The sequence below is a fragment of the Pinus tabuliformis genome, chromosome 1_1 (genome assembly GCF_031772625.1).
Source record: "Pinus tabuliformis cultivar Carrire ecotype Pingquan chromosome 1_1, CPIR1, whole genome shotgun sequence".
NCBI classification, from domain to species: domain Eukaryota; kingdom Viridiplantae; phylum Streptophyta; class Pinopsida; order Pinales; family Pinaceae; genus Pinus; species Pinus tabuliformis.
Window position 1 is genome coordinate 566,833,328 of NC_142297.1, and position 24,552 is coordinate 566,857,879.

A 24,552-nucleotide genomic window follows, 5' to 3' on the forward strand; every position below is an offset into this window, starting at 1 on the left:
CTTTATGCAAAACCAACTTGCATCCACCCATATAAGATATGCGTTTTTCAAGTCGTCCACATTTTGTGAAATTTTTTGTCGGAAGTCGGAAAAGCATCACTTTTTGTTATTTAAATTACTATGCATGACAAACCGACATAAAAAATAAGTGGAAATAATGTCCATGCGTGGCAATTTCAAGGTTTAGCCATCCAATATTTTACGCGTATCCCTGTATCCCAAATGCTTTGACGGCGAACAGTACGCATCAATTTCAAAAAAAACAGAGTAGCTAAGTGGGGTTCTTGCAATTTTTCATAGCCAACAGTACGCATCAATTTCAAATAAATGTTATGACAATTTCACAGCGCTGTAGTATAACAATTATGTACGCATCAATTTCAAAAAAAACAGAGTAGCTAAGTGGGGTTCTTGCAATTTTTCATAGCCAACAGTACGCATCAATTTCAAATAAATGTTATGACAATTTCACAGCGCTGTAGTATAACAATTATGTTTTTTGGTTTGAAAGTTATGAAAAGAATTTCATATTTAAAAAAAAATTGAGTAGGGATTTGTAAATTTAAGTAAAAGTTGTTAAAATTCATAATTTTAAGTGTTTAAAAGTTTTTGATGGTGCTGAATCTATTTCCATCATCAAAAACATAATTCAAACAATTTCTTTACAAAAATTTTTGAAATATTTTTTGTCCAAATTCTAACCACTTTTAATCATCCTTGCAATTCCTCCTCCTCCATAAACGACTCCTTTCACATCCTTATATGCCTCGATCAGTTATCAGATTGTTGAAATCTTCTTTTTAATATTAATACATTCTACAAATTTCATAATCAATTATCAAATTATTCTACTTAAATAGTGTTCTATTTAAAGATTATTATTGAGGTAAATTTCAATGTTTTAAAATATTATGAGTGTTTAGTTTTTTTTTATGAATTTTATTTTATATTTGCACTATGTTTTATATATATGATTTGTGTTTATATTATATAAATTTGGATATATATATATATATATATATATATATATATATATATATATATATATAATATTAGGTATTAGTATAGTTATTGTTTGAATATATTTTTAGTGGTTGGTATTTGCACGATTAGAGTTTGAATATATTTTTGTTTTGTGTTTTTATGAGTTGAGTTTAAAAATATGAGTTTTTTATAAAGAATTTACACAATTTTATGTGGAAGCTATTTTTAAGGATATGACAATTGTTTGTTAGTGGTTGTTTGAAGCTTGTCATCTCTTCTTTATTGAAAGTGATTGTATGCTATCACATGTTAATCATGGTATGGATTCTTTAATAGTTTGATTCTTAATCTTTATTATTAGATAAAACTTGTATATATTTTGCATCTGATTATATCTAAGATTACAACTCATAGAGGTAAGAAAATGCAATTTAGTTACAATAACCAATATTACAATGCTTTCAAGTGTAATTATAAATAGTGGATTGCAATAAATGAAGCGCATACCTCGGCAAGTAGCTTAGCCTTTACTCAATTCATTAATCAAGGCCATTCATTTGCTTCAAGATGCCATGGACAACACAAGTTACACTTCAAATTAGAAACTAACATGATAGTTTTGAATGAGATGTTTATTCAACGCGCATTTGAAATGTTCATGTTTTAGAAGAATGATAATGGGTTTCATCTCTTTCCTCTTTCCTTGTGTATTGTCATAGGCCTTCTATTAAGTGTTCACCTATGAATTCCATTAACCCCTATACATGTCCATCCACTAGCTTGTCATCTCCTTCAAAGTTATCAATGTTTTGATACTCTACTCTTATGCTAATTTATATGTACTTTTGGTGATTTGATCATGTATCAATCTTTTGCGAGGGCCCCTAACAACTGTCAATTCTTCTCTATAATCCTAGAATGACTATTAGTTGGGATGCAACTACCACAAGAAACAATCTCATGAATGATGTGTCATACCGTAATGCAAGTATCCGTTTATTCAGGGAAGCAGTGGTTGAATCAACAAATGCAATCTCAAAGTCTCATTATCCATTATATGTACTCAACACTTGAAAGATCACATGAATTTAGGCCGCGTTTGTGAATAATCCACTCAAGCTCTTCCTACACTATCTTTTATCATAGTAGATTTGTCAACGTCTCTAATGTTTCCCTACCCAAATTATTATTGAAGTGCTAATTATAGAAACCAACATGTCCTTGTTACTTAATTTTTTGCCCTTGACATTGGCCTTCTCAAAGATGTCAAGCATCAAGTTTACAAAATCATTTCCATTTTCCACACTCATTTTCCTTCCCCCTCTCAATTTTTTCTTTAGTAATCTCCTTCCACAATGCATTAAATTCTTTGCGCACCTCTTTGTGCTCTCTAATGTCTTACAAAGTTGACCACCCTACATAAGGAATGAAGTCTTTGATTTTGGAAGCATTGGCTACAACACACAAACCACACATAAGTTTACCCAATCCTTTAATTTGCACCAACTTATCCAATGAGGAACATAGAAGAGAGTAAATAAAAGTATCATGAGGAGGTATGGTTGTACAATTAGTATTTTCATCCATGTATTGTTCCATCATCCCCAAATATTTATTCCCATTTACAACCCTAAGAAAAACAAGCCAATATATCTCTCTCAAATCTTAATTGAGATTCTGTTGTTATGAGTGAGTTCGTCATTGAAGACTTGTACCTCAAAGCTACCCTAGCAACATTGTTCATATCAACAACATATAATATGTTTAATGGTTTTTTCAATTTAATGTAAGAGAGTCATCCACATGTTTTAACATGGTTAAATAATAATTTGAAAATTAACAAGAAGAACGTTGTTAACTTGACCTAACTAAACCAAGCCTTATGTGTCAACTTGAGACACCCAACACTAATACCCTAAGTAGGATTTGGTTGCATTATGGAGCAAGGTAGTGAAAGTTGGAGTAGTCAATGAATCTTAAGAGTCTAGGAAAAATTTTCAATCTACAAACACCATGTGGAATAATAAAGATAAGAATAGCAATATACATTTCTCTGGAAACAATGGTAGATTTCTTAGATTCTCTCCATGTTGAAGATGATGTCATAGTGGTGAATGCCATATGTGAAAGAAGTGACAACATAATGGCCTTAATATGCTCTATATTTATGAAAATAGCATGCCCTGGCTTAATAATGGTGGAAGATATAACAACCCTGGAGAAAATTCCATGTAATAAAAGTTAATAAAGGCAAAAATAATAAACATGATTGATGGGAAACTCCTTCCAAGTTGACTGTTGGGCAAGACATCCTAGTGTCGGTGTTGATTTGGTTGTTAATCACTAAGAAAATTGACAAAGGCAATGGCTAATGCTTTGGAAAGGCAAAACGACATTTTTGGCACATTTATTTATGAGGAAATTAGGAGAAAAGGGAGGTGAAAGGTCATAGGTTGCATGTGAGGAGGAAAATGAAGGAAAATAATGGAAAATGAAGAAAATAGAGGCCTCATTCATAAAAAGGCTTCTTAGTATCAGTGGGTAGGCTTGGTCAATGTAAGCTTATGTTAGTTTAGTTCCAGAGTTCTCTCTCTATTCTCTCTCTCTCTCATACTCTTGGAAACTTAGAGTTTTCTTGGAGCACTCCTAGAGAGTGTAGCATATTTGGAGTTTTGGAGATGGAAGGCAAAGGAAGAGCAGGAAAGAGCAAGAGGACATCAAGATTAGTAGCTACAACTAGTTTTTCTTACAGGTACCGAGCCGAATGTATGTTTTCCTCACTAGTTTTGGCATGTGTGGCATATGCATGTGGTTTGCTAGTTATGATCTGTCATTGGCATGGAGGATGGTTGGGATTGACAGTGGATTGCCTAGCCTTGCTATTTCCTAGATAACCATGGAGATTGTGGGTTTATTTCATTGTTTTAATTTGGTTGGTTCTCATGTTTCCTTAGCATGGGATGAGTTATTAGTCCTGGAAGCCCTAGTTGGACAAACACTCTGGAAGCCCTATAACATCTTGGGTTGAGTTACTAGTCCTGGAAGCCTTGGTTGGAAAAACACTCTGGAAGCCCTTGGTGGGTTGAGTTACTAGTCCTTTAAGCCCTAGTTGGAAAAATGCTCTCGAATCCCCGTAAAAGATGTGGATTGAGTTACTAGTCCTAGAAGCCTTGGTTGGAAAAACACATTGGAAGTCCTGGACGGCTTGGATAGAGACAAATTTGTTGGCTTGAGGGGGCCTAACCCAGGTCCAGAGTTATTTGGACAAACAAATCCCTACACTACTGGCCCTTTCAACATTAGCTCTTGGAGTGCAGACTGAAGTCTCACCCGAAGCAATGAGGGGGGATGCTGGAACCAACTTTCTGCACCCTTGAGATGTTTGAGGTGTCAATTTAGTCCAACTATGCCTACCTTTGAGTAGGTCACTTCACGCACTGTTCTAATCTTCGTGATCTGTTATAATCGCCTTTCGTGTAGCCCTAACCAGGGGCTAAGATGCTTTCGCATTGCTATGGTAGTAATTTGCGCTATTTCCCCAAATTGCACCGTGTATCTTACTTATCTTCTTACAGATCTTAGTTAACTTCACGTAAACAGATATTCTATCTCACATTCACTTAATCAACACAATCATATATGTTGGCACATCATATAAATAGTAGAAATGAAATTTATACCCAATATATTCAATGTAGAAAACAGGAAACAAATACACAAAATTGATATAAAACCTCTCTTTATTAATGTTTCCAACTATTACAGACTCGACTCGCCCTACGCACTCAGCTACAGGGGTCTGTGCAGTTAGTTGCGTACTATTAAACCTCTACGCACTCAGCTGCAGAGACTTCTCCTACTCTACGACCCAAAACTAGACTTTACACTCCAAATATGACTCAACTCTTCATCCTTAGATCTCATTGATTCTTTGATGAATATCTTATCTACTTAGAGCCTCACTCTATTTATACAATCCCATGGTCCATGGACCATGGGTAGGTCTCTACAACGAACATTACATTACAAAATTTAGGGTGGACAACCTTATGACTCTTTTACAAACTATCCGCTTCGCGCCCACAAAATGCAGAGTCTTTACATTGGAGTTACAATTTTTGACCAAAACTTCCCTTAGGGGATCCTGTGCCCAACAGGTCCCCAACACAAACATCATGACTCACCCTCGAGTCACTCTGTTGTGTTGGCATTATGATACAGGTGTTGTCCTCGATGGAAACTCGCTCAGAGGTATGATACAGGTGTTGTTCTTGGTGGCAACTCAATTAGAGGACAGATCTTAGTACAACAGGTCAAGAGAGAGATATACGCAAGTTAACCTTGATGAAAGTGCATATACACATGGGTGAGAAGAACAAAAGGCACGTATACGTACACACGCAGATTCACAAAAGGAAAGTCGCGTACATGTCAGAAAACTAGGTTTTGGTCCGTGGTATTTGGTCCATGGTATTTGGTCCAAGGTATTGGTTCTAAGTGGTTTTAGACCATGGCATTGAAAGAGGCCTAAACCTATATAAGGAGAAGATCATTAGGCCAAGGGGTGGATGTGCAAGTAATGAATGTTTGATGAAAGGTGAAGATCTAAGTATGCTGGTTATGGGTTTGTGATGCTTGGCTCGATCTAAATCAAGTTGGAAATGGCAGCAAAGGTTTAAGTAATTATCTTTAGATCTTTACGTGGGTTCTTGTTGGTGAAAGCGTGTGTACATGCGGTTTTGACACAGTCAAGTAGCGTATACATTATGAGATTTGATGTTTCAGGTTTCTGTTGGTTCTAGTGGTTGTTGCAGAGTTTTGGGTTATGGTCTGTGTTCAGGTAACTGTATTTTGATGACAGGGTTTCAGTGATTTAGTATCGGGTGATTCAGAGATTAATGGTGCAGGTATAAGTTGATGATTGTATTGCAGTGGTGATTGTTTTGTATTTATGGATCCAGTCTGAAAATTTATGAAACATGGTCCCTGTAAGAAAAGAGAAGGATGTAGCCTTCTGTAGGTCAGCACCTACGTACTAGTACATCAGCTAATACAAGAGCTAAGGGGGTTGTAGCTCCCTTCCAAGAGAAACTGGAGAATGAGAGAAGGTTGTAGCCTTCTATAGGTAGAAGCCTATGTGCTGGTATAAGACTGCACCAATACAGAAATATTGTAAAAAGATGTTTATTATTAAAAGAAGATAGAGATGACTTGCAGCAGATGGTTTTCACCCACATTGGGTTTCCACCTTATATCATGGTGTTCATGTGTTCTTCTTATGTGTGATGATTTGTTCTGTTTTATTGCACCTGTTTACTGTTCATATGGTTAGTAATGTTCTGATGCACTCATTGAAGATCAACTAACAGAATCTTAAGTTTACTGGATGTACGCTAGTTGCATTTGACACAGTCACGTATATACGTGGATATCCTTAACTGAAGTAGAATATATTAATCTGAGCATGAAAATGAAAAGGTGTTTGATTTGCTAATACTAATTCACCCCCCCTCTCAGTATTATTTCCAACAATTGGTATCGGAGCAGGTCCTTCAGAAGAAGCTTTATCGCTTGAAGGAAGATCCATCAGAATGGGTAATCAAGAAAGAGAGGCATCCATCAGGCCACCAATCTTTGATGGGAGCAACTAGTCTACTGGAAGATAAGAACCACATCATATCTACAATCACTTGAAATGGATGTTTGGGGAATCGTGGAAGGAGGATATACATATCCATCAGCAATTCCTACAGATACAGTAGAGAGAAAGCAATATGAACTCAATGCCAAAGCTGTTACTGTCTTATTGGGAAGTTTGTCACAATCAGAATTTGTCAAGGTCATGCAGTTCAAATCAACCAAAGAATATGGGACAAAATCATTCTAAGCTACGAAGGAGATGAACAGGTAAAACGAGCAAAGCTTCAAACTCTCAGAACATGGTATGAAAATCTTAAGATGCACAGTAATGAAAGCATAGCTAATTACTTCCTGCGTATAGATGAGATTGTCAATTGTATGAGGAATTTGGGTGAAGAATTTAAGGAAGTTGTCTTAGTTGAAAAGGTTTTAAGATCACTGTCTGTTAAATTTGATTCCAAAGTTTCTGCCATAGAAGAAAAGGACGATCTGCAGAAAATCACTATGACGCAGCTTCACAAAATCTTAACTGCTTATGAGATGAGAAAAGGAGGACCATCAAATATGAGAGAAGCCGCATTCGAAGTATTAGCAAATGAATCAGGATACATTTCAGAAGGAGAAGATGAGGTAAATTTTGTCAAGAATCTTGAACGGGGATCTGGAAGGTTCAAAGGTAAGCTAACTTTCAAATGCTTTTCATGTGGTAGAGTTGGTCACTACGCTGCTAGATGCCCTCATAATAAAGGAAAGATGTCTGAAGAAAGTAATAGAATTTATTATAACTATGTTAAAAGTATTGAATCATCCAATAGTGATGAAGACATTAGACTTCTCATGGCATATGAAAATAAGGACGTAGAAACAGAAGAAGTTACCAGATTAAAGGAACAATTGGAGTCAGTAACTAGAGTAAGGGAGAAATTGCAGGATGTAGTAAAAGATCAGAGACTTGAATCAAAGATTCTCTCTCTAAAAGAAGATCTTAAAGAATCAAAGAAGCATAATAGAGAAGCTCTTGAAGAACAAGAACATGAAGTGATCGAATTAAGGCAACAAGTGGAAGAAGGAAGAAACGCTGAAGAAAACATAAGGAAGCAGTATTTGGAAAAGGAAGAACAACATCAGGTTGAGGTAAATATCTTAAAAAGTAAATTAGAGGAAAAGGATAAACTGTTACGATTTCAAGATAGTACTAAGATTTTGGATGACATTCTTGGTAGTCAAAGATCCCCTACTATCAAAACTAGTCTTGGCTTTTATGAGTCTGTTGAAGGTGAATCTAGCTCACAAGGTGAGGCAAGGAACTCTAATGAGAATTCTGAAATGCTCAATGAGGAGATGAGAGGACAACCTCATCAACAGCCAAGGAAAGAAATTCCTCAAAGAAAATCCTTTACACTTAACTATGGAAGTGATAGACAATTATTTCCTCCATTAAATAATGTTGAATGTTATGTATGTCAAAATCTTGGAGATGTTGCAGCCAAATGCAGAAGTAGAATGGTTCAAGACCATCACACAAGATCATCACATTCCAGGTACTTCAAAGGATATTGTTTTGCTTGCAATATGTTTGGCCACAAAGCAATTGATTGCAATAAAAGGAACATGAAACATGTAAGATGTTATGCATGTAACAAGTTTGGACATAAAGCAAGGGAATGCAGGAGCAAAATTCAAACTCCAAAGCAAGAGGATTATACACCATCACAATTCCAGGTATTGAAGAAGACAGAGTTAAAGACAGAAAGGTGTGACATAACTCAGTTAGCTGACATAACAGACGTAGGGGAAACTGAAAGTGTAGAACTTAAGTATTCCATCTTGCATACGCTGATATAATAAATGTAATTCGTGTATATACACGAATCGTAGGCTACATAGTCGCGTATATGGAGCTTTGTGTTTATATTATATAAATTTTGATATATATATATATATATATATATATATATATTTAATATTAGGTATTAGTATAGTTATTGTTTGAATATATTTTTAGTGGTTGGTATTTGCACGATTAGAGTTTGAATATATTTTTGATTTGTGTTTTTATTAGTTGAGTTTAAAAATATGAGTTTTTTATAAAGAATTTACACAATTTTATGTGGAAGCTATTTTTAAGGATATGACAATTGTTTGTTAGTGGTTGTTTGAAGCTTGTCATCTCTTCTTTATTGAAAGTGATTGTATGCTATCACATGTTAATCATGGTATAGATTCTTTAATAGTTTGATTCTTAATTTTTATTATTAGATAAAACTTGTATATATTTTGCATCTGATTATATCTAAGATTACAACTCATAGAGGTAAGAAAATGCAATTTAGTTACAATAACCAATATTACAATGCTTTCAAGTGTAATTATAAATAGTGGATTGCAATAAATGAAGGGCATACCTCGGCAAGTAGCTTAGCCTTTACTCAATTCATTAATCAAGGCCATTCATTTGCTTCAAGATGCCATGGACAACACAAGTTACACTTCAAATTAGAAACTAACATGATAGTTTTGAATGAGATGTTTATTCAACACACATTTGATATGTTCATGTTTTAGAAGAATGATAATGGGTTTCATCTCTTTCCTCCTTCCTTGTGTATTGTCATAGGCCTTCTGTTAAGTGCTCACCTATGAATTCCATTAACCCCTATACATGTCCATCCACTAGCTTGTCATCTCCTTCAAAGTTATCAATGTTTTGATACTCTACTCTTATGCTAATTTATATGTACTTTTGGTCATTTGATCATGTATCAATCTTTTGCGAGGGCCCCTAACAACTGTCAATTCTTCTCTATAATCCTAGAATGACTATTAGTTGGGATGCCACTACCACAAGAAACAATCTCATGAATGATGTGTCATACCATAATGCAAGTATCCGTTTATTCAGGGAAGCAGTGGTTGAATCAACAAATGCAATCTCAAAGTCTCATTATCCATTATATGTACTCAACACTTGAAAGATCACATGAATTTAGGCCGTGTTTGTGAATCATCCACTCAAGCTCTTCCTACACTGTCTTTTATCATAGTAGATTTGTCAGCGTCTCTAATGTTTCCCTACCCAAATTATTATTGAAGTGCTAATTATAGAAACCAACATGTCCTTGTTACTTAATTTTTTGTCCTTGACATTGGCCTTCTCAAAGATGTCAAGCATCAAGTTTACAAAATCATTTCCATTTTCCACACTCATTTTCCTTCCCCCTCTCAATTTTTTCTTTAGCAATCTCCTTCCATAATGCATTAAATTCTTTGTGCACCTCTTTGTGCTCTCTAATGTCCTACAAAGTTGACCACCCAGCATAAGGAATGAAGTCTTTGATTTTGGAAGCATTGGCTACAACACAAAAACCACACATAAGTTTACCCAATCCTTTAATTTGCACCAACTTATCCAATGAGGAACATAGAAGAGAGTAAAGCAAAGTATCACAAGAATTTAGGCTTAGTGGTTGTACCATCAGTGATCTATTTTCATCCATGTATTGTTCCAACATCCCCAAATATTTGTTCCCATTTACAACCCTAAGAAAACCAAACCAATATATCTCTTTCAAATCTTAATAGAGATTTTGTTGAAGTGAGTTCGTCGTTAAAGACTTGTACCTCAAAGCTACCCTAGAAACATTGTTCATATCGAGAACATATAATATGTTTCATGGTTTTTGAAATTTAATGTAAAAGAGTCATCCACATGTTTTAGCATGGTTAAATAATAATTTGAAAATTAACAAGAAGATTGTTGTTAACTTGACCTAACTAAACCAAGCCTTATGTGTCAGCTTGAGACACCCAACACTAATACCCTAAGTAGGATTTGGTTGCATTATGGAGCAAGGTAGTGAGAGTTGGAGTAGTCAATGAATCTTAAGAGTCTAGGAAAAATTTCCAATCTACAAACACCATGTGGAATAATAAAGATAAGAATAGCAATATACATTTCTCTAGAAACAATGGTAGATTTGTTAGATTCTCTCCATGTTGAAGATGATGTCATAGTGGTGAATGCCATATGTGAAAGAAGTGACAACATAATGGCCCTAATATACTCTAGATTTATGAAAATGGTATGCCCTAGCTTAATAATGGCGGAAGGTGTAACAACCTTGGTGAAAATACCATGTAATAAATGTTAATAAAGGCAAAAATAATAACCACGACTCATGGGACACTTATTCCAAGTTGAACGTTGGGCAAGACATCCTAGTGTGGGTGTTGATTTGGTTGTTAATGGCTAAGGAAATTGACAAGGCAATGGCTAAGGCTTTGGAAAGGAAAAATGGCATTTTTGGCACATTTATTTATGAAAATAAAGGAAATTCGGAGAAAAGGGAGGTGAACGGTCACAAGTTGCATGCGAGGAGGAAAATGAAGGAAAATTTTGGAAAATGAAGAAAATAGAGGCCTCATTCATAAAAAGGCTTATGAGGATTAGTGGGTAGGCTTGGTCAGTGTAAACTTATTTTAGTTCAGTTCTGGAGTTCTCTCTCTATTCTCTCTCCCTCTCATACTCTTAGACACTTAGAGTTTTCTTGGAGCACTCTTGGAGAGCGTGGCATATTTGGAGTTTTGGAGCAAGAAGGAAAAGGAAGATCAGGAAAGTGTAAGAGGACATCGGGATTAGTAGCTATAATGGGTTTTGCTTGTAGATACTGAGCTGAATGTATGTTTTCCTCACTATTTTTGGCATGTGTGGCATATGCACGTAGTTTTCTAGTTATGATATGTCATTGGCATGGAGGATGGTTGGGATTGACAGTGGATTTCCTAGCGTTGCTATTTCCTGGATAACCATGGAGATTGTGGGTTTATTTCATTGTTTTTTTTTGGTCCTCATGTTTCCTTAGCTTGGGTTGAGTTATTAGTCCTGGAAGCCCTGGTTTAACTAACACTCTAGAAACCCTATAACATCTTGGGTTGAGTTACTAGTCCTGGAAGCCTTAGTTGGAAAAATGCTCTAGAAGCCGTTGGTGGGTTGAGTTACTAGTCCTTTAATCCATGGTTGGAAAAACGCTCTAGAAGCCAAGTAAAAGATGTGAGTTGAGTTACTAGTCCTAGAAGCCTCGGTTGGACAAACACTTTGGAAGTCCTTGAAGGCTTGGATAAAGACCAATCTGATGATGGTTTTGTGATGTCCAACCATGACATGGAATCATTGTTTGATGGGTTGAGGTGGATGGCCTATGGAATCCATGGATGATTTTGGATTAATGTGTTCTATGAGATCCCACATTCATGCTTAGAATATGGCACGGGGGTGAATGGCTGAAGAGAGATTTGTCTCAGACATTCTACAGTCAGGTAGAACGTGGTAGACCCATACCAGGTTGGATTTTGCATCATTAATATGAGATTATTTCTCCTTGTTATCTCATGAGTATTATACTAGTTTATATGTGGATTATATGGATATTGTTTGCTTGGTATTTATGTTATTATTATGCTAGTTATGAATGTGTATTATGATAGTGGCTATGTATGGCTCCCATCATGTTTTTACTTGTATATGAATGAAAAATGTATCTATGGCCTAATGGATAAAACTGCAGCTAATGTGATAAGGAAACAATGCTTCATAATGAATCTAAGATAAGTATGAAACCCCAATGCTTAGATCTGTTGTTTACACCTGTAGATTGCATTGATGCCAAGTGTTTGACATAATGTCAGTCCGATTGGGGATGGTTAGGCCTAGTCCTAGAGTTATTTTTTGGTTTATTAGTCTTGTCATCATGTGTTTAATGGATTCTGAAAGTTACAACAATGTAACAGCCCTGGTAAAAATCCTTGTAAAAATATATAAATACCATGGTTGATGGGACACGTATTCCCAATTGAATGTTGGGCAAAACATCTTATGGGTGTTCATTTGTTTATTTATGGCTAAGGAAATTGGAAAAGGCAATGGCTAATTCTTTGGAAAGGAAAAGTGGCATTTTGGCACAATTATTTATGAACATAAAGGAAATTAGGAGAAAAGGAAGGTGAAAGGTCACAGGTTGCATGTGAAGAGGAAATTGAAGGAAAATAATGGAAAATGAAAAAAATAGAGGCTCATTAATAAAAAAATATTTTGAGGATCAGTGGGCAAGCTTGGTCAATGTAACTTTTTGTCAGTTGAGTTTTGGAGCTCTCTCATGCTCTCTCTTTCTCATACTCTTCGACACTTAGAGTTCTCTTGGAGCATTTTGTCATTGGAGCAAGAAAGGAAAAGAAGGGAAGAGGAAGTAAAGATCAAGCAAGGAAAGACACAATCAAGCGGCTATAACAAGCTTCATTGTAGGTATCGACTTGCATGTGTATTTTCCTTGCTAGATTTTGCATGCATGGTATTGCATGTGGTTCTTTTCTATCATGGCATGGGTTTTTTCAGGTGTAACAATGTTTTCAACCTAGCCTTGCATTTTCGGATAGCCATGATGTGATGGGGTTCTCATGTTTTGGTTGAGTTGGATTACCAAATGGATTCGAAGCTGAGTGAGGTGGATCTCTGAATGATAGAGCACATACCCTAGTGGTCCCTAAATTGGGTTGTGGATCACAGTAAGACCACTGGCCTAGTGACCCCTGCGCCAGACTGTGTGTTGTGGTAAAGCAAGGATTGTGTTGCCTCAGTGGGCCTAGGAATCATTTCCGGTGAATGGCAGGATATACGGTAAAACCAAGAGGTGGGTTGCTCTTCGTTGGGCCTAGTAATCTCAGGTTTGTGATATGCAGTAAAGATTGGATACTGGGTCTTGGTTTAGGGCCCAGTGATCCGGGTTTGGATTGCAATAAAGCCTGAGAGACTAGGAGACAGGAAAATTTCTCATGGTGTAGGTGGAGAAACCCAGTGGCATCCATGCTTGTTTGGCCTAGTGATCGGGTGGACGTCACGGTAAAGCATGTTATGATGTGTTTGTTGTGTTGGCCTAGTGATCTAAGATGGATTACGATAAAACCTGGTTTTTGTTGATGAGGGTGAGGTGGTTCGGCATTGGTATGCCCTAGTTGGTTCTTTTGATTTGAGTCCCACATTCATGCTTGGAATATGACACTAGGGTGAATGGATGAAGAGAGATTTGGCTCAACCATTCTATGGTCGGGTGAAACATGGTAGTCCCATCTCTAGTTATTTTATTGCATTCATTAATGAGAAATTCATTCCCTTGATTTCCATGTGCAAAATTATTGATGTATATGTGGGTTTTGATGGCTGATATGTTTATGGTAATTATGTTCCTATTATTCTAGTTATATGTATATTTTATGACAACAACTATATATGGCTCTCAACATGTTTTTACTTGTAAATGAATGGATAGTGTATCTATGGCCTAATAGATGATCATGCAACAAATGACATGAGGGAAGAATGGTTCATAGCGATTTTTAGATAAGTATGAGATCCCTACATTTAGTTCTATTATTTATGCCTGCAGGTTACATGTTGTTGATATGTTTGATGAAATGCCTGGTATGGCTAGTAGGGGTCTACTAAAGGTCTTGTTCGACTTATTGCTTTTGCATCATTTTTTCCCTGTACTTTTACTGATTTCAAGCTATCACTCCATTCTGGGCAGTGGCCTAGCCTCTAGACCTCAAAAAGTGGCTTAAATCTTGGGGTCGCTGGCATAGAACTGGAAATTTTGGTCTCTGGTCACTAGTAGGAAATCATGTGAGAGAAAATTTAGGTTTTTGGTCACTCTCATGCCCATAGCATGAGAGCGACTATGGCGTAAGAGATCCAGAACAACAATGGGACCCACAGACAAGATGTCTAAGTGGTTGACATGTCTCATCGGGGTTCTGTTACTGATGTTGGATGATTGTGTGTGATGTTTCCTTGATTTCACTTCCTTAAGGTCATATAGGAGGTAGATCTAATCATAGTAGCCTCTCATCTCATGTTTACCCCAGTTGGCATGATTAATTGGGTATATGTGGGAGGAGGGTGTTACAAAGTGGTATCAAATCATGGTTCAACTCTCGAACTGGATGGTTGGTGTGTGTTTGCAATGCATGCATGCTAGTTGCATGTGTGTCTCTTACACTTGCATTCCATGTGCTTGTTTCATTGCATAATGTTGATCATGGTTTTAGTAAGGTTGTCATGAGTAACTTGATGTTGATTTTGTGGAATGCATCATCATGAGTATATGACTGGTTACATACTGTTATATGTCACTTACATGTTGTTATATGATGCTTGATTACATCCTTGTATGTTAGGTTGCATTCTTATATGGTTGATTACATGTATCTGTCTTGTAGATTGGTTACAAGTATTCATTGCTTATGCTCGACTACAAGTGTTCATGTGTATGTGTAATTGATTATGCATGTTGATGATTGCATGTGGCAATGCATATAGTGGAGTAGTGGTTGTTTTCATGCACATGGTCATAGTTTGTGAAGTTGATAGGGTCATGCATTGACGACTAGACTCTAGCTAGAAGGATGTATATATGGTTTTGCACTCATGTGTTATATGTCTATATGCAGTCATTATGCATGTATGGTCTTGGTTATAATTATGTATGAATAGTAGGTCAAAAATTCCTTGTGAAGTCATTGTATGCAAATTTAGGTCATCTGGTGTTGTTGGTTGTTATGATGCTAACGTGTTGGCTAAGATAGAACAGGAGATGCAAATCATCATAATGAGGTTTTCGCATTAGACTTTGGGGTAAGAGTAGATCATAATACATGTATTGTATGTTGGCATGCATGTATGTAAGTTAAGGATTATTATATGCAATAGGTTTATGTACATGTCTTTTGATGTTATGATTGCATTCATGATAGATGTTAGTTGATTAGTGTAGTTATATGCACATATGTCGGATAGTCAAGAATGATAGTAACTTGTAGTTATATGCATTTCTATTGTTGTTTTATGTTAGATACCTTGATGATTAGGTTATATGTTGTTGATGAGCATGTTATATAGTTTATTGTTGTTATATGCTATTAACTTGATGATTAGGGTTATTTTTTTACGATCTTGATGTTGTAATTTGGATTGGCCATATGTGTGATGGTTATGTTCATTGCATTGAAGATCTTGATGTTATATGTATTGCGTTAACCTATTTTGACCTATGTATATGGTTATGGTTGCGATATCGAGGTATGAGTTAACATATTTGTGATATGGTGTCGTACTAATCTAGACTGATCGTACATATGTGATTGTTATGCATGAATGACAAATTCTTATGAGCTTATGATGTGAGCATGTTAGTTAGTTACTGTTATGGATATCATGATTTATGTTTGAGTTGATATGTTGTGAAGTTGTATCGTGCTAACCAGGATTGATTGTGTAGACAAGATCGCCTCCCCTGAGATACATCAAGGTATGAGTTTTCTTATGTCGTATATTTGGTACTTGACTGTTTGATTATGTCATTTAGTTTATTTATCTAACATGGTGTGTTCATAGCTTGCTTGAATGTTTGATTAATTGCATGATATGAGTATGAGTTTATAGCGTTCCATGAATAAATGATCATGTTTTAAAATGATTTCACTAATACATATGTGTCAAGACAATTGATATGTAGTTGCGTGTAAGTAGGTGATAGTTGTAGCATTATGTCTAATGACTATGAGTTGACCTTGGATTATGACATGATTGCTAGTTTTGTTAAATGTTTATTTCAAATTGATAGATATGATTGTCTTGATATTTGGAACATGTGGTTGACATGTGTGAGTAGTTGCAAGAAGCATGTTGGTATTAGCCTGACAAGGTAATAGTTGATGTGTTTATATCACTAATAGTTGGGTGATGTGACAGTGCATAGTAAGTGACTCAATTGTAGCAAGGAAAAGGTCAAAGAAAGGAATTGAGCAATAATTCCTTTGGCTATGTTTGGAAACCCTAATTCCAAACGAATGAGTGCTTTGCATACTAGAAATATTCTTAACCTTGATTTCATTTGAAATTATATGGGTATGTGCTATATTCATAAACATGTATTTGACAGGTATATTAGCTAGTCTCTAGTTATAGGCAGATCTATCAAGGGAATTGGAGTCCCTTGAGAGATGTCGTGGACGTGTTCAGTTGCAAGCAACATGTTTGGAACAACAAGGTAAGGTAAATGGTGATTGTGAAGTTTAGTTATGCACTGACATTATGTGTTGATGGCAGTATGATGCATGGAATTGCATGACAAGAGACTGCCATGAAATATTAAAGAAGGCTCAAGTTGAACTTTCCTTTGAAGTCACTGGGAACCATGGGGATTGAATCATGGAGTTTGTTGTTAGGCTTGTGCTTCTGGTATTTTCTGATTTTATTGTTCTTTATTTTCAGTTTTGTTATGTTTTTTGCATGATCATGAAACTTTGTTGTGGTGTCATATTGTTGCTGGTTTTCCATGGTTTTCCATGGTTTTCCTCTTCTTTTCTTGTCGGTTTTTCATTTATTTTCTTTAGTCTTGATAATTGGTTGGGAAAGAGGAAAGTTAATGGAGCTCGAGGAGAGTCGTGTTGTACCCAAAAGGTAAAACCTAGATGAATATCGATGCATGAGTAAGCCCAACAGAAGGTAAGACTATGACAATTGGTTGGACTGGTTGGGACCAATGGTGTAGATGGGCGCTGACAGTATAGTCATGAGAAAGGTAATAGGAAAAGGTAAAGTAAACACGTTTAAGGTGTCATATGCCTTGTCTATGTTGGGAACTATTATTCTCAATGTTTTGCATATGTTGGACACTTAAAGGGAGATCTCTTAACCATGACCTTATAATATATGGTAATTTTGTTGTGATCATGATTATGCTGATGCTTATATGTATACATATATGTATGTATGTATATCATTGTTTGACATGATCATAATTGTTTATGCTAATGTTTACATATATGTATGTATGTATCCATGTATCTATGTCACTGTCCGATAGATCATCAAGAAACATTCTTGTGGTGGAAGGATTGCTTATGCAGGCGAATGACATGAAGAAGTTCCTGGCTATGAGGAATCAAGTGGGAAGAGTAGTCATGACAAATATATGAGGTCAGTATCATGTGAATATGAATTTATATTGTATGCTTGTATTATGCCCATGTTTATGTTATGACAGGTAATGTGGAAGGATACATCAGTGAAATGAAAGCCATGTGGTCTGCGACATGTTAGAATAAAGCATGGATAAGACAATGGAAGAAACGTTTCTTAGTAGAGACAATGTGATTTTGGATGTGAGTTACTATTGTTGTGCATAGGTTGTATATGTTGTACATGTTGCATATTCAGTACTGGGTATAGATGGTGTTATGTACATATGGTGTGGTGTGCATGATTGTACAAGTGGTGTTGTGTGCATGTGGTTCTCTGTACATGTTGTACAAGTGGTGTTATGTGTAAGTAGTGTTGTGTACAAGTTGTGCATGTGGCATTGTGTACATGTGGTGTTGTGTACATGTTTTGTGTGTGGTAATATGTACATGTGGTATTGTGTACACATTGTAAAATGGTGTAGTGTACATATGGTGTTGTGTACATGTTGTGTAGGTGGTGCCATGTACATGTGATGTTGTGCACACGTTGTGCAGGTGGTGCTTAGTACATGTGGCACTAGCATACATATGGGATTGAGTGCATGTCATACATGTTGTGCTGCAGGCATGCGGTACATGTATGTGCATTGTGTAGTCACGGTATCGTGACATGTGTATTCATTGTGCAGTACTGTGTGTGGGTACATGTATTTTTTGGTGTTGTACATTGGGTATAGACATATGATTTGTGTTGTATATCAGGTGTATGTGTATGCATTTTGTGGTGTCTCACATTGTGTGTGGATATATGTCTTGTAATGTACATTGTGTACATATACATGTTGTGTTGTGTTGTACATTGGATGTAAGAGTATGTATTGTGTTGTGTGATGCCTAGGTGTAGGTGTATGTATTGTGTTGTGCACTGGGTGTAGGTGTATGTGTTGTATGTCAAGTGTGGATGCATGTATTGCATGGTGTTGTATCTCGTGTGTGGATTGTGTAGTTTTGATGCACACTAAGTGTATGTGCACATGGTTGAGAAGGCACTGGGTGTTTGTCAGGTGCGACAACCAATCCAGAGTGTGTACGAAATAAGGACAAAGGTAGAAGTTAAGGTTTAATGAAAGGATAAGTATCAACATTTTATTTATGTAACACCCTCCTCCCACATCTACCCAAGTAATTGGACAACTGGGGTAAACATGCAACGAGAGGCCACTATGATATGATTTGATCTCCTAAGTCACATTAAGGAAGTGGAACCAACATAAACACACCATACAAACATCCAACATCATCAACAGAATCCTCAGAGGACAAGTCAACCACTCAAATAGCCTATCCCTGGGTCCCACTATTTTTTTAGGTCTCTTGCGCCATAGTCTCTCTCATGTTATGGGAAAGGGAGTGACCAACAACCTAAAGTCTCTCTCACAGGCCTTCCTACTAGTGACTGTGGATCAAAATTGTCAGTGTTGTGCCAACAACCCCAGGATTTAAGCCATTATTTTAGGCTTAGAGCCCAGGAAACTTCCCAGAAATGATCCATCTCTTAAAATCAGTAAAGTAACATGGAAATGAAAGTACTAAAGCAAATACTTGTTCAAGACCTTGACTAGATCTCTACTAGGCATGATAGGCATTTTGTCAAACATATCATCTACATGTAGCCTACAGGTGTAAACAATAAAATTAAGTGTAGGGATCTCATACTTATCTGAGAATCACTATGAACCATTGTTTCCTCATGCCATTTTCTACATTATCATCTATTAGGTCATAGACACATTATCCATTCACATATAAGTAAAAACATGCTGAGAGCCATACATCGTTGCTATCATTAAATGTGTATATAACCAACATAATAGGAACAAAAAAACAATAAACATATCAGCCATCAAATCCATAAATGCATTTACACATGAAGATCAAGGGAATGAATTTCTCATTAATGAATTCAATGAACCAACCAGAGATGGGACTACCACGTTCCACCCCACCGTAGAATGGCTGAGCCAAATCTCTCTTCAGCCATTCACCCTCGTGCCATATTCCAAGCCTAAATGTGGGATCTCAGAACACATCAATCAAAAATCATTCAAGGCTTCCATAGGGCATCCACCTCAACCCATCAAACAATGATTCCACCTCAAGGTTGTACATCAAAAAACCATCATTAGATTGGTCTCCATCGAAGCCTTCTAGGGCTTCCAGAACATTTGTTCCAACCAAGGCTTCTAGGACTAGTAACTCAACCCACAGCTGTCATCAGGATTCAAGAGAATTTGTCCAACCAAGGCTTCCATGACTAGTAACTCAAATCACCAAGGGCTTCTAAAGAGGTTTTCAAACCAAGGCTTCCAGGACTAGTAACTCAACCCACACTGTTATAGGGCTTCTAGAGCGTTTGTCGAACTAGGGCTTCCAGGAACTGATAACTCAACCCAAGCTAAGGAATCATGAGAACCAAAAAAAAACGAATCATGAAAGTAAACCCACAATCACCATGGCTCTCTAGGAAATGGCAAGGCTAGGCAATCCACTATCAATATAGACAAACTCTATGCCAATGACAAATTATGACCAAGAATCCACATGCATATACCATGCATGTCCAAACTAGTAAAGAAATCATACATGCAACTCGATACCTGCAATAAAATATAATGTAGTTGTTGATGTTGATGTCGATGTCGTCTTGCGCTTTCCTGCTTTTCATTTGCCTTCTTGCTCCAAGAATCCAAGTATGCCACACCCTCCAAGAGTGCTTTAAGAAAACTCTTAAGTATCTAGGAGTATGAGAGAGAGAGAGAGAGAAAATGAGAGAACTCCAAAATTGAATTGACAAAAGGTTACCCTCACTAAGCTTTCCAACTAGTCCTCAGAAGCCTTTTTATGAGTGAGGCCTCTATTTTCTTCCTTTCCCATTATTTTCCTTCATTTTCCTCCTCACATGCAACCTATGACCTTTCACCTTCCTTTTCTCCTAATTTTCATTATTTTCATAAATAAAATGTCAATTAATGCCTCTTTGCCTTTCCAAAGTCTTTGCCAATTTCCTTAGCCATAAACAACCAAATGAACACTGACTAGGATTTCTTGCCCACCATTTAGTTTGGAATACGTGTCCCATTCATCTATGGTTATTGTTTTTATCTTTTATTACATGGAATTTTCACCAAGGTTGTTACAAAACCCTCCCCCTTAGGAGAACACCATCCTTGTTGTTCAGTGACATCTATAACCAACAAGACCACTGAAAAAAGAACATACTACCCATGAAAATTTATAACATATCTCATTTCAATATTTACAATGATCACTATTGAAACATGACAAACATACCTTACTGGAGCTTTATAACATAACTCATTATGATATTTATAATAATCACTTATACACATCTACTAAACCAACAAATAAGAGAATATGATGCTTGTATCAATTAACAAGGGAATCCAGAGGCTTGCACCTCCACCCTCAAAGTAGTACCAGGATTCACCTCCTTCCCAGGAAGTCTAGAATCTACTGCCATAGTCAAAGTTGCATCCAATGTCTAGTGCTACAATCCTGTGCCACTTTTCCTCTCAGTGAATAGTTACCAGCTCATTTTTCGAGGGAACACTCCCAATGTGCATCTGATTCCATCTCATAATGCTCATGACCAAAACAAATCCATCCCTGACCTTCCCTTCTCTACTACACAACTCCTCAGGAAATCGGGTCAACCCTTTTGTGTAGTCACTCACCTTCAAAGTTCCACTGGAACCCCCATCCCAGGTATTCCATCCCTTTGCAAGGCTCCCTTGCACCAGAAGATACAAAAAACAAGGCAAAACCCTGCCTCAAAATCATCATAACGGTCATAGCATGCTCATGGAAATCAATGGACACTATTGGGTACCACTGTCCCACAATGGCCTTGTTCCTGAATGCTTTACCGACATACTGCTGCATATTCCAATTATTTTCACTATTACTACTAATTCTTGCAGTTGATTTTAACCACCCAACCAGGCATTTCCATCCTTCCTATACCAAACACATAAATTCCATTAGATTCAAAATAAATTGAAATAACTTCAAATCATACCTCATTGGCAACTTGTCAATAAAGTACATGTTATCTCAAAATCAGGCCCTGGAAGGCTGCTGACCAGGAAGACTTCAAGTAACTATTTCAGACCTACTTTAGGCTGAGGCTTAGCCTCCTCAACCTGAGAGGGCTCTCTCTAGATGGGTTAATGATTTTTACTTAAGATAAGATGGCTAACTCTTTGTGATATATCTGTGATAAATACGAATGCTGGAAAAACATTAAACAAATTTCCATTGGGCCTATGGAGTCAACAACACTCTAATAAACAATGATCTTGACTTTACATAGAAGTCAAGGCATTCAGCATTTGAATATTCAGAACACAACTCATATGGGACCATAGTTTATAAATGCACACAGGAAATCAGAGCACAATCAGTGAATTCTGAGTGATTATACATCTATACAACTGTAAAAATTAAGGAAAGGACAAGATCACACATTCTGAACATAGAAATCCTTCATGAATCCTGAGAAGTAAAGCCAAATTATATTACTGAAACTATGTCTTCACACAATCCAAATACAATGCTCTGTCATAAAGTTTTCCAACCCTCATTACATTGTTGTTTCAGCTATATATAGAATTCTTATTCTAACTGTTCGAGATTCCTCCTCCAGCATGAGGGGAACTCGAAAACTACCTCTAATGACACCTATCAACCATTTAACTAACTAATAAATACAATAAAGTGCTGACTCGAGTTTTCTAAGAGTTCTAAATTAACTATGACTCTAACTCCATATTACATGCTTGATGGCTTTAATTACAATGAACTTCGTTCTTTGACATCTGCTCCCCTTCTGGCGGTGGCTGTGATGGATGTTTAATGCTCCATGTTGACCTTGGATGCTGAATCTTCTTAACTGCCCAGAAATATAGGAGACTATCCTTGCATCTCGGCTTTAGTTTTCCTCAAAATATTCGAATGCAAAGAAGCATGTCTTTATCCTTTAATTACCCAAAATGTAGAAGACTGCCACGTCCTTGATGCGTTGGAAGCTTTTTCCCATGTACCTGTGTGATGACAAAACCTTTCAAAAAGATTTTCTGCTTTGTCAATCATAATTGATCCACTGAATTGTAACATGCAACTACAGCAGTTTCGTAGCGCGCTACGAAACTGCTGTGTAATTTCAAAAACACAGTCTTCCTTTCATAGCTAAATGATCGCCACTGTTCATGGTTTAAGCACCTTACTCCCTTGATCATTTTACGTGCAAATTGTATAGGCATCTTCTCTTCAGGTGCAAGAGGACGTGCTAATATAGTTCCCTCTGGGAGCTCCACAAAGAAATGGCACATTCCTTCATGTAATACTTTCTTCAATGACATTCTGACATCAATATCATTCTCTCCAGGTCTAATCACATCAAACTCAAATCCTAACTTCTTCCCTGCCTTTAAAAATTCACTTCACACAGCTGGTGCTTTGGACAAAGGTATGGGAACAACCATCATCTGAACTATGGCGAAACTTGCACTCTGCACCTCTTTCACATTTACCCTTACTGATAAAATCGAAGCATGCACCTTCTGAGAACGGATCTTTGTTACATACGTTTTTTGAATTCCTCAGAATTCTCGTCCAGATCAGGCTGCCTATTCTCATTCAAATCAGGATGCCCAATAGGTTTACTGTGTCCAGGCAAAGAACTATATTTTGCAGAATGTTCATTCCATGGCATGTGTTTATCATTACTTTCATTCTCATAGTAACAACTATATTTTAGATCATTAAGGGGCGCATAAACTTTGCAAATCTTCTTCCTTTGTAAACCAATCAGGTATCAGCCTTGCTGCATGAGGATGCAAATCCTTATAGGAGTTCCTGATTGTACGCTTTGCCACTCCTGTAGCTCGTGAAATATCTCTGAGAAGCTTCTTTTCCTCTGAAAGTTGTGATATCATGTAGATTGCCGCTGCTGCAATTGATATAGGGCTCCTCCTTATGTCAAGCTCCTCTGATTTCTTGACGGCTTCAGTAGCTGCTTTAACAGCCTGGTGGCCCATAACAAGATGTGAACAAAAGCGCCTCAGGAAATCCCCTGCATGGATGGTTCCCATTTCCATGGATTTGCCCATTTCCTCTTCTATCTGTTTCACAATGAACTCCTTTGCTCGACCAACTTCCTTGAAGGTTGTAATCCACTAGCAAAAGGTCGGTGGCACCGCACCTAATACTTGGCATGATTATGAAAAATTCAGTGGTTTTCAGTTGCACCCAGAAGGACCTGATCTTTACTTGCCGATGTAATAAGAAATAAATGGACAAACCTGCCAGGATTTTATGTCTGAAAATCTAAGAGTACCGTCTTGACTTTCCATATCATAAAGCAGATGTCACTCCAAGCTCAGCCACAATAGATACCCATTTTTTAAATGAACTAAAGACATCAGACTGTATGTGAGATTTGAGATCCAAAGGAGTGATCGTTATATATCCTTCTTGAAGTGCTCCAAAATCAAGATCATCGCCCTCTTCCCCATATTCATGTTCGGATATCTCTCTTTTGAAAAGTAGATATCGTAGGTCTAGGACTGCACCATTTTCTGGCCCTGCAATAGACTCAATCTCTACATTTTTAGCTGCTGAATTCAAACGCCGAGCAGCTCCCGATGTTGAAGCTTCCAAGACAAGCTGTGCAAGTTGAATTCCAATTCCTTGATCATCTACAGATGAAACTGGAGGTAAACGATTCTTTGGAGTCACTGCCTCCCATTTAGTTGTGATCATTGATGTCCCTTGTTTAGTCACCTTATATTTGATCGAACTGGCATCCCCTGCTTCCGCAGAAATGGTTCCGTC

General features: G+C 36.9%; 1 pseudogene; it reads right to left on the reverse strand.

Moving 5' to 3' along the window:
* Positions 1 to 23,480: 23,480 nt before the first annotated feature.
* Positions 23,481 to 23,828, reverse strand: LOC149214435 (transcription initiation factor IIB pseudogene; annotated as a pseudogene).
* Positions 23,829 to 24,552: the final 724 nt, after the last annotated feature.